Below are 20064 nucleotides of genomic sequence, written 5' to 3' on the forward strand. Positions count from 1 at the left end.
GTTGGAAAAATATTCAGAAGGCAAATATACATGTCTGGTTATACTGTGGAAATACCCAGTTACCTTCTTATAATTTTGGTGTGCCTTATTTCCATTGATATACAATGATAAATACCAAGATTTGGTCTATGCAAGAAATCCTATCATGATTCCAGCTACACTTTTACAGGGAGCCTTTACTTTAAGGGCTCTGAATTCTAACAGTTAAGAGCAGTGAGGGCCATTCTCTACATTTCATAGAAACAGCACTAGAGATAATAGACGCAGAAAGTGGAGATTCTTAGGCATGAGATTATCCAGTTTATGTATAAATTGGTGCATCCCTTAAGTTCCTGTTATGTAAATTTAAGTACATAATGTAAAAGTATAATGGATTCTATTTAAAAAGAATAATTGCATTTCTGAAAAATCATAACATTTGCTACATTTTTTTCTGTTTTAGATTTTCAAAAACTCATTAAACATTACAAGAAAGAGTTTCCTTGGGAAGACACAGACTGTATTGGTTCTCATGATGCCATATTCAAATCAACAACTCTTTTCTGGTGAGTTCCTTGTAGACTTTGACCTTGACCTTAAACTTAACTTTGAATTTTCATGATTTGGTCCCTATTTACATGCCTAACCTCATTGTTTGCCACCTCTGATTCTTACCAATCCCTTATGTATCACTGTTCTGCTGTATTACATTTGTTTTAGTTTCTGGATGGTTCTGAACATGCTTGCTCTCTCATATCTTCACAGTAACAATGCCATTTCCTCTGTTTGAAATGCTTGGCCATACATTTCGTTTCCAGATCAATAGTTGTTGCCATCTTACTCTATATGTCCTCTCCATTTTTTGTTTTTTGCCAGTCCTGAGCTTGAGCTCAGGGCCTGAGCACTGTCCTTGGACTTTCTCAAGGCTAGAGCTCTACCACTTGAGCCTCAGCACCATTTCTGACTTTTTTTTTCTATGTAGGTGGTATTGAGGAATCGAACCTGGGTCTTTGTGCATGCTAGGCAAGCACTTTTCAACTAGGCCAAACTCCTGGTCCCTGTCCTCTCCAATTTTATCCTACCTCCTTTCCAAAAGTTTCTTCCTTCATGAAATGTTTTCTTCCTTTCATACATCAAGACTAGTTGAAACATATTAGAAGATGTTGATAAAATAGATACCTTATATTGACACAAAGTTTTGAAAATTTGCTTTGATTTAAATTATGTAGTAAGACTATTGAGTCTTTTGATAATAATTGATAAAACCCACATAACTCTTATACTACATTACTAGAATACAGACCTATCATATATAGTTTATATGCTTTCGTGTGCATAAGTTTATCTATAGTAGTATAGCTATATGAATACATTAAATATGTAATAAGAATTGAAAACTGAGAAACATATTTCTTTTTTAATTTTCCCAGTCTTGGGCTTGAGCTCAGGGCCTGAGTATTGTCCTTGGACTTTCTCAAGGCTAGAGCTCTACCACTTGAGCCTCAGCACCACTTTCCGCTTTTTTCTACGTATGCAGTACCGAGGAATTGAACCCTGGTCTTCATACATGCTAGGGAAGCACTCTACCACAAGGCTAACCTCCTGGCCCCGAAACATGTTTCTTTTTTCCCCATTTTTTTATTGTAATTAATAAAAGGGTTACATTATATTCATCAGATAGAGGGTGCATTACTTCACATACATTGATACCTTGTCTCATGTCATGGTCCACATTTCCCTCTCTCCACTCCCACCCCTCATCTTGTTTTCTCCCCTTCCCTATCCGATTTCAAATAACCAAATACAAATATATCCAAAATGTCAGATAACAATATGAGATAACCAAGGGACAGCAAAAGAGATGAGAGATAACATAGTACATTAAGGACAACAATCATTCATTACATGGCTTTTATTTCTATATCCTGGAAGTCCTTTCAATTAGCGTCATACTATATGGCCTTATGTATCTAGGTTTTGTTCTATTGTAAATCTCTGCCAAGAGAGCCCAAGGTTTCTACTGATTATGACAAATGAGGGAAATCATTGAGCCTATGTTCCTTTGAGTCTGGCTTACTTCACTTAATATGATTTTTTCTAAGTCTTTCCATTTCCTTACAAATGGGGTAATGTCATTCTTTCTGACAGCAGCATAGAATTCCATTGTGTATAAATACCACATCTTGCTGATCCACTCATCAACTGAGGGGCATCTGGGTTGGTTCCATATCTTTGCTATGGTAAATAGTGCTGCAATGAACATCATTGTGCTAGTGGATTTAGTATGTCCTTGTTTCTGGACTATTGGGTAAATGCCAAGTAGTGGAATTGCTGGGTCATAGGGGAGCTCTATGTTTAGTCTTTTGAGGAACAGCCATACTGACAGCCATACTGCTTTCCATAGTGGTTGAATGAGTTTGCACTCCCACCAACAGTGTAGTAATGATCCTTCCTGGACACATCCCCTCCAGCATCTGTTGTTATTAGATTTCTTGATCCTGGCCATTCTAACTGGAGTGAGGTGGAATCTTGGAGTTGTTTTGATTTGCATTTCTTTTATGGCCAGAGAAGTTGAGCATTTCTTCATGTGTTTATAGGCCATTCTTAATTCTTCTTCAGAGAAGACTCTCTTTAAGTCTTTCACCCATCTTTTAATGGGATGGTTGTTTCTTTGGAGATTAGTTTTGGAGTTGATATATTTTAGATATGAGGCCTTTGTCTGTTGTAGGGCTAGTGAAGATCTTCTCCCATTCTGTAGGTTTTCTAGTTAATTTGCTAGCTATGTCTTTTGCCATGCAGAAGCTCTGCAGTTTAATGTAGTCCCACTTATCCAGACTTTCTCTGATTTGTTGTGATTCTTGGTCCTTATTAAGAAAGTTTCGACCTCTGCCAAGGAGGCCTAGTGTATCTCCTATTCTTTCTTGTAAAGTTTTCAGTGTGTTGGCTTTTACCTTGAGGTCTTTGATCAATTTGTAGTTAATCCTGGTGCAGGGGGGCAAAGAAGGATCCAGCTTATTTGTCTGCAGGTGCTTAACCAGTTCTGCCAGCACCACTTGTTTTGGCCATAGGTCTGTGGGTTAATACCTGGGTCCTCAATTCTATTTCATTGGTCTTCCAGCCTGTTCTTTTGCCAGTGTCAAGCTGTTTTGGTCACTATAGCTCTGTAATAGAATCTAAAGTTTGGTATTGAAGAAACATGTTTCTTTTATATTTGTTCCATGGTACTAAAGAGTCATGTTTTAATTCTCTAGTATATCATTTGTTAGTGTTCTGAGTATATATTTTAATTCCTCCAAAAGACTGTTTTGACATCAGGCTCTCTGGAATATAAGCTAATATTTCATGTAATATCCAGCATATTATTAGCACACAATAATTATTCAGTTAAGTACTGATTGATAATTAAGATTTAAAAATAAAAAAGCAAAAGTAAAAAAAGCACACTGGTGCTAAAGAAATGTTTACACATTTTAAAAAATGCTTAGAAAGAGAGTTTCTATAATAAAAAAAATGTTGTCACCTGCATTTGAGCCTGTTCATTCCCTTTGAATATTTACTGGGAACTGGGAATTCTAAGGTTTTAGCCTTAAATTTACAATTGTGAGCAAAACAAATACAGGGCTTGTAATGTGCCTAACTCAGAGATGAAGAAAATAAATCAGTTATTTAAGATAACAAATTTAGAACATATAGAAATGAAAAAGGATCCTTCTCCATGGTGAGGAAGTTTTGTTTGACTCAGAAACTGCAATTTGAACAGAAAATGGAAGTACTATAATTGTTTACAAATGGGCAGCTAATTGAGTCTAATAAAATGAAACAAAATAAGGAAAAGATTTTTAAACAGCATTATCTTTTTTTTTTAATTGTAATTAGTAAAAGGGTTACATGATATTTGCCAGATAGAAGGTGCATTAATTCACATACATTGATACCCTTTCACATGTCTTGGTACCCGTTTCCCTCCCCCCCCACACCCCCTACCCGTCTTGGTTTTCCCCCCTTCCCTATCAAATTTCAAATATCCAAATACAAATAAATTCAATATATCAGATAACAAAGTGAGATATGAGATAACCAAGGGACAGCAAAGGAGATGAGAGACAACATAGTACATTAAGGACAACAATCATTTATTATATGGCTTTTGTTTCAATATCCTGGAGGTCCTTTCAATTAGCTTCACATTATATGGCCTTATGTACCAAGATTTTGCTCTATTGCAGATCTCTGCTAGTAGAGCCCAAGGTTTCTACTGATTATGATGAATGAGGGAAACCATTGAGCCTGGCTTACTTCACTTAATATGATTTTTTCTAAGTCTTTCCATTTCCTAACAAATGGGGCGATGTCATTCTTTCTGACAGCAGCATAGAATTCCATTGTGTACAAATACCACAACTTGTTGATCCACTCATCAACTGAGGGACATCTAGGTTGGTTCCATATCTTTGCTATGGTGAATAGTGCTGCAATGAACATTGTTGTGCTAGTGGATTTAGTATGTCCTTGTTTCTGGATGGTTGGGTAAATGCCAAGTAGTGGAATTGCTGGGTCATAGGGGAGTTCTATGTTTAGCCTTTTGAGGCATTGCCACACTGCTTTCCATAGTGGTTGAATGAGTTTGCACTCCCACCAACAGTGTAGTAGTGATCCCTCCTGGCCACATCTCCTCCAGCATCTGTTATTATTCGTTTTCCTGATCCTGGCCATTCTAACTGGAGTGAGGTGGAATCTTAGAGTTGTTTTGATTTGCATTTCTTTTATGACCAGAGATGTTGAGCATTTCTTCATGTGTCTATAGGCCATTTTTGTTTCTTCTTCAGAGAAGACTCTCTTTAAGTCTTTGGCCCATTTTTTAATGGGATGGTTGTTACTTTGGAGGTTAGTTTTGGAGTGATTCAATTTTTTGAGTTGTTGATGTATTTTAGATATGAGGCCTTTGTCCGTTGTTTGGTTGGTGAAGATTTTCTCCCACTCTGTAGGCTTCCTGATTAGTTTACTAGCTATGTCCTTTGCCATACAAAATCTCTGCACTTTAATGCAGTCCCACTTATCCAGCCTTTCTCTGATTTGTTGTGATTCTTGGTCCTTATTAAGAAAGTTTAGACCTGTGCCAAGGAGGCCTAGTGTATCTCCTATTCCATCAAATGTAGATCCATGCAGTATAAGGGATGAAAGACGAACAGAGGTCCAGAGATAGAAAAATAGAATGAGAGAGGTCAGGGGGTAAGTAGGTAGCGTATTTGAGTACAAAGTTGGGAAAGTATTAGAATAAAACTTATGTGTTGCTTCACCACTAGCTCTTAGCCCAACCAGTGGCCTCACAGTGGACCATGGGATGGGTCTGGGAGCTCTCGTCTGAGCGTGGTTGGCAGAGGTTTTCCTGTGCTGCTTCCAGGGGTGGCCCCAAGCCAAGGGTCTGGGGATTGAGAGTTTCAGGGGCTCTCAGCAGGACCAGCAGGAGACCCCTCTGTTCCCAGGGGCGGGGCTCAGCTGGGGTCATGGGCTCCAAGGGCGGAGCCTTGCCTTTTTGATTCTCAGAAGGGGAGCTTGGCTGCTTCTCGGCCCTTCAGATCCCTGCTGTGTTTCCACTGCTTTGTCAGAGTTTGTGACTGTGGGGGGCCCCTCGGTGCTGTCTTGCTCAGGGTTTCCAGCTGGAGGATGCCCCGCTCAAGAATTGAGGGGGAGGCAGATGCTGGCTCCTATTTTCCCGCACCCCCTACCCACTGTTGTAAGGCAGGGTCCCAATGCCCTCCACTCTCCAGATCCAGTGGCCTGGGAGAGGAGCCTGGTGGGCGGGTGGGAGCTGGGACAGCCCCGCCTCCCCTGGTGGGGTGCTGAGTCTTAGGGTCCGCCCGCTTGTCAGTCCAGTCAGAGGGCTGGGTGTTGAGCCCATTGGGCGGGTGGGAGTTGGGACATCCCCGCCTCCCTTGGTGGGATGCTGGGTCTTAGGTAGCCCGCCTGTCAATCTCCAGTCAATGGCCTGAGGGAGGGGGCTGTTGAGGGGAGGGGCAGGATTCTAAATTCCTTTCCCCCCTGCTCCCGCCAGTCTTTCTCGGTTGGGTGTTGGGGTCTGAGTTAAGTTCTATTGCTTGGCACCCGCTCCGCTTTCCCGATGTGTTTGGGGACGCGCTGTATTACTCACGCCTCTGCGTCCGTCTGCGGGTGCTCCACGGTGGTGGGGAGTCTTTCACTCCCCTCGGGTCTCCGCCACCGCCTGTGTTCTGCGTCTGGGTTCCGCTGCTTGCTGTTCTGGTTCCGAGTCTGGGTTCCGCTGCTTCCGCCATTTGCTGGCCCAGTTCTGTGCTGGTTTCTGTAGCAGTTGGGCTCCTGGCCTGGCGCCCTCCACTGCCGCTGCTTTTCGTGGCTTGGAGCCGGCACCCGCCGCCGCTTTCCCTGCGTGGAGCAGGCACCTGCTCAAGCCGCTTTTCGCGGCTCTCCACAGCTTTCTCGGCTTGGATCCGGCGGTGAGAGGTGGGGGAGGGGTCCTCGCGTTCCGAATTCTTTGAGAAAGTTGGATGTGAGCTTTATCTGGATTTCTTTTCCGGTTTGAGTCCTTCTCCGTTGCTTTTTGAGTTTGTTGTTGTGGATTTCTTAAGGTAGTTGGCTCGTGGGACTCCCTGGTTCTCTCTTTTTGTCAGAGAGAGCTAGGCAGCGTCCCTATTGTCTCGGCGCTATCTTCCTTTCCAAACAGCGTTATCTTGTGTGGAGAAACCCACACATGGGGGTTAATTCTGGGATTCTGTGAATTGATTCTATTTTTTTCCATCTGCATCACGTAGATCTCAGGATATGACTTTAATTTCAGAGATAACTTCCTAATTATGTTTATGTTAGAAAAAAGTGACAAATATTACTATCCTGGTTCCTAAGATATACTATGACCAGAGATAAAGGAGTTTTAATGTTGAGGGATAATTTTTTTTTTTTTGCCCGTCCTGGGCTTGAGCTCAGGGCCTGAGCACTGTCCTTGGACTTTTTCATGCCTCAACACCACTCTTGGCTTTTTTCCATTCATGTGTTACCGAGGAATCGAACCCAGGTCTTTGTGCATGCTAGGCAAGCACTCAACCACTAGGCCAAACTCCCAGCCCTACGGATAAATTTTACTTGCAAATTTTTAGTAGGTTACATTAGAGATCCCGAAGATGCTCCTATTGCTTTCTTCTGTCATATGTGTTTTTTTTTCCATATCCACTAAATTGCAGAAAGCTTAGAGCATCACTCTTTTTTCTTTTCTTTTCTTTTTCGTTGGTTGTGGGACTTGAGCTCTGAACCTGGGCATTCTCCCTGAGCTCTTCAGCTCAAGGATACTGCCCTACCCTGTGAATCACAGTGCCACTTCCGGTTTTCTGGTGATGAATTGGACATAAGAGTCTCATGGAATTTTGGTGCCCAGGCCAGCTTTGAACTGTGATCCTCAGATCTCAGCTTCCTGACTAGCTAGAATTTCAGGCATGAGCCACTGCATCCAGATAGAGCATTACTCTTGATGATTTCAGGACATGTTAAGAACATATATATGTAACAAATTGAGTCACCAAGAAAGAGAGAGAGAGTGAGAGATTAGGACTTCAAAAGTCTTATCATCTAAGCTTCTATTCAGAACCTCTATATCACTATATCTATTTCACTATATCACTTTTCTGCCTATAGTATTGGGAATTAATCACCTCTAAAGATTGTCTGTATGATACCATCATTGGGTAACTCTAAAAAGCTTTTTTCCTATAGTAGAAATATCTGCCATTTTTTTTGTCTGAATAATGTATAAAGGGTTACAGTTGCATTTGTCAGGTAGTAGGTACATTACTTCTTCACATTGATACTCCTCATATTTTGTCCTTGTTTCCCTTCCCTCATCCTTCCTTTCCCCACTTCAAATAAACAAATAAATATATATAACATATACCAGGTAACAAAATCAGATATAGTAACTACATGAGATTAACCATAAGGGCAAAAGAAAAGAGAAATAACACAGTATATTAAGAACAACGATCACAGAAGATAAAGCTCTTGTTTCCATATCCTAGAGTTCATTTTATTTAGGCTCATCCTATATGACCTTATGTACCTAGGCTTTGAGCTTTTGTAATCTTCTGCTAGGAGAGTCCTAGAACACATCTGCCATTTGAAAACATCACCCATTTTGCTCATGGAACAACATAAAACAAATCTAATTCTTCTCCCTTACAGATGTAAGAAATATGAACACATTTCAACTTCTATATTCTTTCAGTCCCTTTGACTCTCACAAGGATTTGATCTTCCTTGATACTCTCCACTTGACTTTATAGAATTTCCCTTTTCTCTCATTTCATTTAAATGATAATTCACAGCACTTAGGTACTTGCTAATTTCCTTCCTAAAGAAACTTATTCCCGTCTCAAGGAAAATTTAAATGTTTTTGACCCGAAGAGAGTTCAGTTTTCTTAAGAACATTTTTGTTTGTTTGTTTGTTAAGTTCTTCCCAGACACTTGTTCTTTTTTTTTCAGTGCCGTGATCTTCTAATATGTTCCCAGATTCTACCAGTTTGAAATTCCTGGCAAGGTTTTGCTGGGCTGTGTATCCTAAGGAAATAAAGGCAGTGTTTCCTGGAAAAATACATTCCACTGTCTTCTCATGGGTGAAATCTTGATAAGAGTGAGGAGAATGGTTTTAAAGGAAACATTCTGAAAAGTTACTATCAACGAGCATAAGTAGTTCACCCAGATGACAATATCATGGTAAATAGAGCTCAGCAGGTACTGAGTAAGAGTTTCTGATGTGCCCGAAGAACAGCATGGGAGATAGCACCCACTTCCTATCTTTTTTTTCTTTTAAAATTCAGCCTTGTCATAAATCAACTGAAGAAATGCTTATATTACTTTGAAACCATTGGAATCAGTTGAATATTCTGGATACTGTCTTAACATTTGTTTCCCCTTCTAAATGGTAGAATGCTTTCATTAAGCCTCTTGCTAAAGCTGGAATCCTTTGTGACATTGGACTTTTATGTATAGCCATTAATAAAGATGCCACCTACGAGGGCTAATGACACTGAATGAAGAAGTGAGGATTAGGAGTAGGTAAACTTAGAAACTGCTTGATTCCCGCTGTCATGCAAATGTCCTTGATAATGAACAAAGGGGCATGAAATTATAGTTCATAGGGCTGTATAGAAACAGAATTGTTCCTATAGAGAATGATTTCTAAAGGTTCCCCCAGGCTATACAGCTCTTTAAATCAGCAAGCCCTTTTTTATTTTCAACCACAAAGTGGGAAAAAAATACCTCCTTTTCTCTTATTCTCTTTCAAGAAATCCAAACTGTTAAGTATTGTTGAGTCACCTAATCTCCTTTGAAGAGAAAAATACCATCCCTTTGTGCCATGAATGTTGAAGATTTATGAGGGGAAAAAAGTAAGAGTAGAGGAAATGGATTATAACAGCCTTGGTTTTAATATTTTCTTTATTTTACAATGCTCTACCTTGCTTGACATGTTTACTTTACAAACACTTACATTCCTGGCTCAGAGTCACTCTCTGAACACCATGGTGCATAATTAATGTCAAGGTGGAAGGCGATTATGCTACAAATGCTACTCCCTGGGCTCTGAAAAGCATTTTTAAAGCCAGTTTAGGTCACACGTGATTCAGTGTCTTAGAAATCTTTCTTAATTGTTCATGGAAAGAGAATGCCTCAAGGTGTTTATGAACATACGTTGCAATGGGCTGTGGATCCTGGGTGTGGGAATGTGCTGAGGAAGAGCAGGGTATCTTACAGTATGTGCTGGGGACCCCAAGAAGGTTATTTTTTTTTTTAATTTAGAGCTTTCTACAACTCTAAACAAATCAAAAGAGCCCATATCACAACTTAGCTAAAATATGTGTGATAAATTGTGTACTGGTTTCAAGACGGAAAACAGTTCTAAAAGTCCCTGGTTTGGTCCTGGGTTTCGGCACCAGATGTAAAGATTCACGGAAGAGAAAACCACCACGTAGTCCAGGCAGAAACAAGTTTATCATCAAAGAGCAAACTTCCAGACCCTCCAGTAGTGAGGATTCACAGAGAAGGGTTGACCCCTGACAAGGTCCAAGTTTAAGCAGGGAGGCGGGTGGAAGTATGACCAAGGTAGGTCCAGAATGTGACCTCAGAACAAGGGAAGGTGCCTGCTTCTGGGTACACCAGTTACCTAAACAGATATACAGGAGGGTGATGTATCTGCACTAGGGGCTGGAGGAAGTGGGTGGGAGTCTACATGGGGGCCTACCTGGGTGCACATTACAAAAAGGTTCTTGGTTTCTTCCCTGGAGTAACTCCTGAGGTTCACCTTGTTTGGAACATGTCAGTCCACAAATCAGGTACAAAATGCATTTTACATGAGTTATTTATTTTTATTTTTATTTATTTAATTTTTGTGAGTCAGGGGACTTCATCTCAGCCTGAGCACTGTCCCTGAGCTCTTCAGCTCAAGGCTCCAGCTCTACCTTTGAGACAAGCCCCACTTCCCACTTTCTAGAGATTAATTGGAGATAAGAGTCTCAGATCCTCAGATCTCAGTCTCCTAAGTGTGAGCCACCGTGGCTAGCTAGCTATTTCTTTTTAGGATCAGTCATCATTGCTGCTTTGTCTGAGTCCTTGGCTAGCTAGGGGTGAGGTTGCCTAAAGTCAATATGATGGAAAGATCTCAAGCTTCTCTTAGTCTGTAACCCTGGAGCCAGAACATATGTTGGTTTTGGTAGTGAAGGTTTATTTAGATTTATCCTCAGTCCTGGGGACTAGACCAAGTTAAATTCATAATCAGATGTCACCTTCTTCCTTCCATTCTTTCTTCTCTACTTCCCAATGTCATCATATAACTTATATTGCTACACATTTCTGGAAAATAAACATCTCTTACACATAAAATCACCATGTTGACTTGGTTAATCAAGAAGCAGAGTTTAAGACTGGGATTCTCCTACATAGAGTTGGTGAGAATTCTCATGTAAAATATAAGGGAGAGAGAAGTAGGAGAGTATGGCAGAGAAGAGCTGAAATGTGGCTTCTCCTAAAGTACCCCCTTGTAAGATTCTCCAGGGAGCCCTGGTCATGGTACATGCTTAATCTTCCTGAAGCAAGGATGCATTTTATATTCCAACATCAAGCAATTATACCTTATGAGTTTCTTCAAAAAGACAAGTAAAAGCATGTGTGTGTGTGTGTGTATGTGTGTTCAGATAAGATCAGGAGAAGAATGTGTCCCTCTAGCAGAAAAAAACTCAAAGCCATTTGGGGATGGAGGCTTTGTCAGTTATAACCAAATGCTAATAAGAGCACCAATAGTGTTTATTAGATATTACACATTGAAAAATTCTATATTGCTTAGCAATTTGTTCATAACTAGGGCAGCTTAAGACCTATTATAGATGAGCTAACCTCTGTGTGAAAGCAATTGGAGACAGCGTGAAGAGGTCAGCAAATATTTACTGTAAGGGGTTTGGGAATAAATACTGTATACCTTGTAGGTCAGATGGTCTCCAATGTTCAGCTCTGCTCTTAGCATTAAAGCAATAATATAGACAACATATAACTAATAGGGAAGGCTGTGTTCCAATAAAACTGTTTACCAAATCAGCATGCTAGATTTAGCCTTATGGATTGTTGTTTGATGACTCTTGGGCCAGGGAGAGAGGAACATTATAATCAATGTTCTTAATTTATGTAGCCTACAGAAATAATGTGAATGTTCTCAAAGTTCATAGCCTATATTTTTCAGTTTTAACTAAGAATGTAGGCTTTACTATTACCTTGGCCAGGATTCTGATCCTGTCATGCTCTGGGCCATTTTGAAGATGGAATGTGTCTAATGTGCTTATAATATAATATGGTGTCTTTTTTGTATTACTTGCTTAATAAATGGTACTTAGTTACCATTGTTGTTCTTTTCCATGAAATATTGTTTTATAGCCACTTCTCTGACATCATCAGTATTTTTATTATGTTTAATTTACTTTTAAGACATTAAAAGATTGGTAACCAAATTTTGAAGAATGATATGACTGCAAAAGAAATGTGGGTTTTTTTGTTACATCAAGTTGATAGAAGATCAAGATACATGCTTTCTAGTTTTCCAGTTTCCCCTTTCTCTGGCTCCACAGAGATAGATGGAATGAATATGTGCAAAAACCGTTCTCATGTAGAGACAGAATTCATACTGTGGAAGAAAAAAAAAACCCATATCAGTGTCTAGTAGACAACTGGGTCTATAAATGGATCCTGTCTGTTATAACCAAAAAATTATCAGAGGGGGTAAATGAAAATGACATGTGATAATATCTTATCTTGGGCCCTCCTGTGATTCTCAACTGTTCCTGAGTACCTGAGTGAGTTTTGGCCATCATTTAGTATAAGTCAAAACCATTTTCACTTGTTTCATTTACCTTTCAATATAGGACCAATGTAAGCCTTGGACTGGAGGCTTAAAATAGGGCTGTCTCACTGTGTTCCTCAGAGAGGAAAAAAAAATAGAAGCAATTTTTTCCCTTGTCTCTAAGGAGCCTGTGGAGTTGGCATCTTTTCTAGACAAGAAGCTGGAAGGCCCAATCTGGCTGATGTAGATTCATTGAGGACGTGTACTCCTCAGAGGCCAGCCATCCATCACGACTCACTTGCCTGGCTTTCTCTTCCCAGACGACTACATAATGTCCAAGTTGAACATACAACTCCGTCTCAGCCCAAGGGAAACAAATGGCACCCCTTTGGTAGATTAAATCGATTGGGCCATCCAAGGGAATCTGTTTTACGGAATCATTTGGCCTACTGCACAGCCTCATATCACAGATAAATAAAATCCTACAGCAAAGGAGCCAAATCTGCTTTTTAGTTATTTCTTTTTTCTCCAGAAGTACAGTCTTCCTTGCCAGAAAAAGTTTGTTCGATGTCATATGACTAATGGGGGATACTGGACTTTGAGACCACAGCATTATAGTCTGGGAGTGTTCTCTGCTTTGTAAAGGAAACCCCAGTTCCTTCATCATGCTGTTATATCCCATTCTCATGCCTCTTCTTCTTTCATGCATACTGCCAGCCATATTAGCTTTCTTTTGTCCTACAAGTGTGTTCCTCAATTATATAGGTCTCCAGGGACTTTGCTCTCATTTTCTTGCCTGGAACTTGTTTCCTTCTAATCTTCCCAAGACTGGTTCTTATTGAGCATCGATTGAACTTTCCTTCTTGCTCATTACTAAGAATCCCCTCTGAGAAGGCTCATCACTCTGAGCCATTGTTCTGTATGTCTTCATTATGTACGGCTCTTATTTATGTGTTGACTTGTATATTGTTTGATTTTACCCTTCCAAAGTAAAAGTCTCATGAGAGTAGTGTTCTTTTTTTTTCCCCTGTGGCCTTAACCTTTAGAACAATGCCTGATAGAAGACATGCTAGAAGAATAAATGATGAGTCTGATCATTTGGATCATCTTCAAATCTTGTCAGAGCTGGAAATTTTCATACCTTTTCTGAGTTTTCGTTTTCCCAAAATGAAGAGTCTTGCGAAATTTGTGTATTTATAAGCTATTATTCTGTGGAGACTTTTCACTAACATCCCATTTTTCTAACTATAAAATAAAGATCACAATATTAGGATGATGAGTTAATATTCTATATCTTTCTCAGTGACTATATACTTATAAGGCCAAATAACCCACTCACTCCCTCAATCCCATGTTCTGATATCATGAAGAGCCTGTTTATTTTCAAGTTGTGTAAATATAATTCAAATGAATAGTTAGAGATTAAACTGGAACAAGTGAACCTAAAACCCCAGGACATGTGATATAAATATTATTTTTTCTCTATTGCCAGTAGATTATTTTCCCTGGGGAAGTGACCCTTAATGAAGAGTGAGCTATGTATGACATGACCACTAGAATCTATGTCAATAACATTTAAGAAATGCCAACATCGCATTTGATTTTGTTATTTGATTGAAAATTTCTCCTAACATCCATTTTCAACACACACTACTGTCCCTGTCACTTATTGTGAAGACTAGCACATGTTTTTTTTAGTCCTCGGGTTTGAAATCAGGTCCTGGGCACTGTCCCTGAATTTCTTTTGCTGAAGACTAGCTCTCTACCACTAGATTACAGTGCCACTTTTGGCTTTTTCTGTTTACTGATGAATCGAACCCAGAGCTTCATGCATGGCTAGGCATGCATGTCACTAAGCCATATTCCCAGCGCAATAAGTATCTATTTTTCCCAATAACTTGATGAGACAAAAGTATTAAATACTTGCCCTAATTAATTAAATTTTCACCCTAATTAATATTCTTCCCCTTAAATATTCTGCCCAACATTCATTCTCAAGAATTTGTACCAATTCTTGATTACTTTTTATGTAATTAGCACTGTTGCCTTTTCTGTGCTTGGCAAGGTAGGAGTTAAGTCAGTTGTCCCCATTTTTTGGTCTGATGGAAGCTAGGTGATTAAACCTAACTTGTGGTAATCCTATTTTGGAACTACTATTTGGGTATAGGTACACAAAGAAGGAGAGGCAATTTTGTGAACTATTTTGATAGCAGAGGCTCTGTGAGTACTTCCTACTGCTTATATATCCTGCATTAACAGATTTTAAGCCTTGTCCTTTACCCTTTCAGCATTCATAAATTTCTTTATGCTTATGTTAGCTATATCTGTTTCTGTTGTTTCACTGAACATACCCCATTAGTTATAGAAGTGCTACATGATTCCTTATCCTTTTGTGTTTAGGTCTAGTGGGGATAAGTCTGACTTGTTTTAGATTTGTTACTAGCATGGATGGATTTCCCAAAAGATTAAGCATTCATTTGAAGCCTGGGTTGTCACTGAGACTTTGGTAGCAATGCTCTTTTTTGAAGAGCTTTCATTTTTATATTGTTAAATTTGACTTCCTTTGACTCACAGGTCCCCACATTCTGAGTCTGGGACTAAAGCCATCATTATTATTTCTTTTTCTTTTGCCTAATCTTGAAATCTTCTTATAAGACTCATTTTTTCAAGTGGAATTCCTGGGGTTTATCCAGCCTTCTATATTGTCTGTGTAACAGGGATTGAAATGAATGATTATTCAGAACTTTTTCTACCACCTTGGTAGAGATTTTTAAAAGTAAGTACTTGTTACCAAGTCTCTCTGTTCCTAATGAAGGATTTAGAAAAAAGATCTACAAGAGACCCAGTGGCTAGATGGAGACTTGGCTGTATTGAGGTAGATCTAGGATCTTAACCCCAAATTCTCTCCTTCCCTGGCTTTCACCACATAGCCATGTGGTATTGCTTTCTTTCTCACTCATGCATATAGTTCATAGAATACTTTGGAGTCTGCCCTAGCCTGATTCTGACACTGGCAAATTCCATAATGTATTCTAGATCTGAGACCATTCAGGAACACTGGACAGGAACCAACAGTAGCATCTGTTTTAGAAAGCCATGTCTTTCCCCTCCATTGTTCTGTGTCCTGTTGGCAGATGAACACATTCCCCTTTGACAGTTTCCTTTGGCTCCTTTAGAGCCTTACTAATTCTCCATTTGCCATCTGGGTGCTTTCCTATTGTTGTCAAGTGGCTTTTACCATTGCTGCTTTTCTTCTTTTTTTTTCCCCCCCCTGCTTTAAACATTCATACTTTACCTCTGTCGTCTTGTTTTTTCTTGCTCATATTTGAGCAGTATTTATGCTCAGTGTATAGTCTCATCCTAACTTTTCTTTTTAAGTGTTTAGGGTGTATAGTGGTGAAACTATCAGCTCTTATAGTCGCAATGGCAAACATTTAATACCACTCTTCATAACCTGAGCACGCTTTTGTTACTGTTCTCACATTTCAGGCCTCAGTAGTTGCTGTAAGTTCCCCGTGGTATTACAAAAGCCTAGTCAGATACTCAATCCTTGTATCCACTGGGATATCATAGATTGCAAAGGTCAGATTTTCCCTTCTGTGAAATTGCACAGTTTTACTCTTTAAGAAATATTGTATGCTTGGCATACTAGTTCAACAAGAGAAAAAATTCCATACTCAAGTAACTTATTTCCCTTACTTGCAAATATTCACTTGAAAATATTCACAGGTCCACAGGGATGATTCACAGATTTTCTAACCCATCCAGAAAGTGAATGAATAGGGTGCTTAAAATTCTGTTTCTTCACTGTATCTTTCTTACCCTGGGGTCATGTCTAACAGTATTTATAACACATTTATCTTTGTATAGTGTACATTTATGTTTTCAGAAAGTATGCTGGGCATTTCAAATCAAGCAAATGGAATACTTCCATTGAGTGTTTTCAGCAACTTGATTTAATTCAACATAATTTTCATCTTTATAGCTTGGAGGCAGGAATTGCACTTTCTTCTCAACTCCACATCACTATTCCCGTAATAAAAGTTGAACAGCCCTGTTTTCTTGGAAGTGACTGGGAGAGGTCAATGGAGTTTCTCAAATATGTTTAATCCCATGAGGGCATTCAACCCTAAAATAATAATAATCTCACTTTCTCCTTCCTAAGATTAATTTCTCCTTCCTTCTCTGGTCCTAGGTTTTAGTCAGCTCTTTCCTTGATTGCTTTTTTGAATTCCTTCTCTCATACATCACATAGATCTCAGCTTTTCTCTGTGTGCAAGTGGTTCAGGATTTTCTGCTCCTCTGAACTGTGTTAATGCTCTGGTTTCATCCTATCCTGTTTATTCCTGGATGGTTTATAGTGGGCTTACGCTCTCATTGTCCTACTAACCCTCTAAGAGTAGTTGACTCTCCATGATTTGGGAGTGGTATTTGATGGTTGACTCATTTGGGCTAGGAAGGGCATATCATAAAGAGAGAAGGGCAAGAACAAAAACTTGGAAGAGAGACTGACAGGATCCATTTAGTCACACTTGGATGAAATGGCAGAATTTTGAAATTTAGAGCAAAATCCTCTTTTGTAACACGGGGCGGGGGGTGAATAGATAGCCTTAAACTTTTTCTGATACCTTTCCCCAAGATTTTTTTCATTGTCCCAGTTATGATTTGAAGTCCCATTTCCAGACTGCATGAGTTGTACATAGGCTATAATAATCTTTAGAAGACTACCTTTTAGGCATCTCTTTGCTTTATGTGTAACTCCCACTTACTATTCCTCTGGTATAATGATTCTGCTATACACTCCCACATAGTAGCTTTCCTTTCTTTTACAAATGCATTGGCTTACCAATATGCAGCTGGGAGAATATTTCCTATATGTGAGACATTTGTTCATGGAGTTTGATTCTGTTTTGGGAACACAAAAGCAATATATGCGTGAATGCTGAAATAAAATTCCAAGAATCAATTTTGAATAGTGCTATGATTTAGTATGGCTTGATGGTGTGTCCTAAGGGTTCATGAATCAGAACATGGTCTTCAGTTTGATGATGAAGATGGTTCAGTGAATAACTGCATGAACTCCTGCATCACATTGCTGAATTGAGTGATGGGAAGGTGGTTTTAACTGAGACATAATCAAGTTACAGATTGTATTCCCTGAGAAGGAACTGATATAGTTCTTATGTGAGTCTTTCCAAAACATTGCCAGGCTATTGGGAATTTCATCCTGTGAGACTTCAAGTGAGACAAACCTATTTTTTTTCTAAATTACCCAGCTTCTAGCAATTTGTTATTTGAAAACTGACTAATGCAATTGTCTATGTGGATGAGTGGCTTAGGTCTATAAGATGGTTTGTCAAACCATCTCATCTTTCTTTGGTGGCTTAGAGGGTCTCTCAAGGCATTGTCTTTCCACCTGTTCACTTATGCTGTTGTATATTGATGGTTCTCTTTTCCTGCTCAATTTTTAGAGTCCATGTGAAGAAGAGTCCTTGAATCCTATACCAATTAGTCGATTTGTGGGAAAGAGCAAGTTAATGAATAAGAACAAGGACTCGTATCAGATTGCTAAAGTTGACCTAGACCATCACTTTTTAGTCTTAACGCCTTCATCCAGTTACCTAATCATCTATAACCCCAATTTCTTCATTAGCAAAATACGAATAGCAATGGAAAATTTCTCATTATATCACTGTGTGAAGTGTGTTAACACACATACACACATACAATGTTTAGAACAACATTGTGGTGGAGTAATTTCAAGCTCCTGTTATTATTTTTAATTATATTATTTATTTATTATTATTTTATTCATTTATTTTTTTGGAGTGTCACAAGATCTCAATAATATATAATTGCTTAGAAGTAACTTTCTAGGACAAAGGGCACAGTAGATTATGGCTAACCATCAGTTGATCTCTTTCTTCTTTTTCTTTTTCTTTTATTTTTCCAGTTCAGGAGCTTGAACTTAGGGTCTGAGCACTGTCCTTGGACACTTTTTGTTCAAGGCTAGAGCTCTGCCACTTGAACTACAGCACCACTTCTGGCTTTTTCTTTGTATGTGATATCAAGGAATTGAGCCCAGGGCTTTGTGTATGCTAGGTGAGCACTCTACAACTAGGCTACACTCCTGGCCAATTTCTTTCTTCTTTATGATATTCTTTAATCCCTCTGTAGCATAGAAGTATTGGGTTATCATATTGTCTTCCAAGAAGATACCATATACCATGAAAGGTAATTAAATGATGCTTTTCTGGGAAAGCTGTGTTTTTGTTTCTTTCAACAAAAACATTTAGAAATAAATATTTAGAAAATATTTTGTACACCCTTGTGGTGTACTCTCATATGTGTCTGTTATATTCCTTGCTGTATTCTAGTCACCTCACCCTAGGATAATAATCGTAGACAAGTAAGTCATATTCAATTTGTATTTCTCTTATATAATCCCAGGATCTAAAGGAATAGAAGCCTAACGAAGAAGCCTTGCTGGTGTTTTTTTCTTCCCTTGTAGGTTGTGGGGCTTTTATTCAGGGCCCAAGCACTGTCCCTGAGTTTTTTTTCTTTTTCTCAAGGATAGTACTGTATCATTTTGAGCTCTACTTTTGGTTGTCTGGTGGTTAATTGGGGATAAGAATTTCTTAGACTTTCCTGCCTGGGCTGGCTTCTAATCATCTTCTTCAGCTCTCAGGTTCTACAGTAGCTAGGATTACCAGCACTGCTGTTGATAATATTGTATTCATAGGATATGTGAAGGTTCAACACTGAACCCTTTGTGATAGCTATTATAATTTACATATATTAATTTATGTACCTTAGACATTTTTCAGAGGAAAATTAGCTAGATAATTTTGGGACAAAAAGTTTTGATATCTACTCCTTAGGTTTATGAATCTTTTCCTTTTTTTCATGAATGGATTTTCTTTATCAGAACAAAGTTTTTTTAAGGTGGATTACAATTTATTTTTTATTTTATTTTATTTTTGGGATGATGTATAGAGGGGTAACAGTTCCATTTGTCAGGTAGTGAGTTCATTATTTCTTGAACATTGATTTTCTCCCACTTTCCCATGATTTTCTCCCACTTTCCCTCCCCTAACCACTCATCTTGTTTTTCCACTTCCCTTTCCTATTTCAAATAAACCATATATACAATATATCAGGTACCAAAGTCACATATAGTATCAATAGGGGATAAATCATAAGGGTGGAAAAAAAGAAAAAAAGTAATAACTTCACATAATACATTAAAAACAACAACCACAAAGATAAACATTTTGTTTCCACATACTGGAGTTCATTTCACTTAACCTCTTCTTATTTGGCCATATATACATAGCTTTTGAGCTACTGTGATCTTCTGCTAGGAAAATCCTAGACATATACTAGTTATTGCAATTGAGGGGAATCCATGGAGCCTATATTTCTTTGGGTTTGGCTTTCTTCACTTAATATGATTTTTTCCAAGTCTTTGCATTTCCTTATGAATGGAACAATGTCATTCTTTCTGATGGCAGCACAGAGTTCCATTGTGTAGAAATACCACATTTTTTAAAAATCCATTCATCTACTGAGGGGTGTCTGGGTAGGTTCCATATCTTAGCTATGGTAAATAGTGCTGCAATGAGCATGGTTGTGCTGGTAGCTTTAGTATGTCCTTGTTTATGTACATTTAGATAAATACCCAGGAGTGGGATTGCTGGGTTATAGGGGAGCTCTATGTTTAGTCTTTTGAGGGACTACTACAC

The 20064-nt window shown here is 38.9% G+C and overlaps 1 long non-coding RNA gene and 1 pseudogene across 1 annotated transcript in view; both read left to right on the plus strand.

Moving 5' to 3' along the window:
* The window catches only part of LOC150054772 (uncharacterized), a 214952-nt gene that overhangs the window by 38796 nt on the left and 156092 nt on the right, over window positions 1–20064 (plus strand). Inside the window, exon 2 of the long non-coding RNA XR_016537655.1 lies at window positions 443–545. This is a non-coding gene — a long non-coding RNA (uncharacterized LOC150054772). The remainder of the gene's footprint in view (window positions 1–442; window positions 546–20064) is intronic.
* Window positions 9694–20064, plus strand: part of LOC150054773 (transmembrane protein 248 pseudogene) — a 44357-nt pseudogene continuing 33986 nt past the window's right edge.

This window comes from Megascapheus bottae, chromosome 14 (assembly GCF_031878675.1).
Source record: "Megascapheus bottae isolate mThoBot1 chromosome 14, mThoBot2.hap1, whole genome shotgun sequence".
NCBI lineage: Eukaryota > Metazoa > Chordata > Mammalia > Rodentia > Geomyidae > Megascapheus > Megascapheus bottae.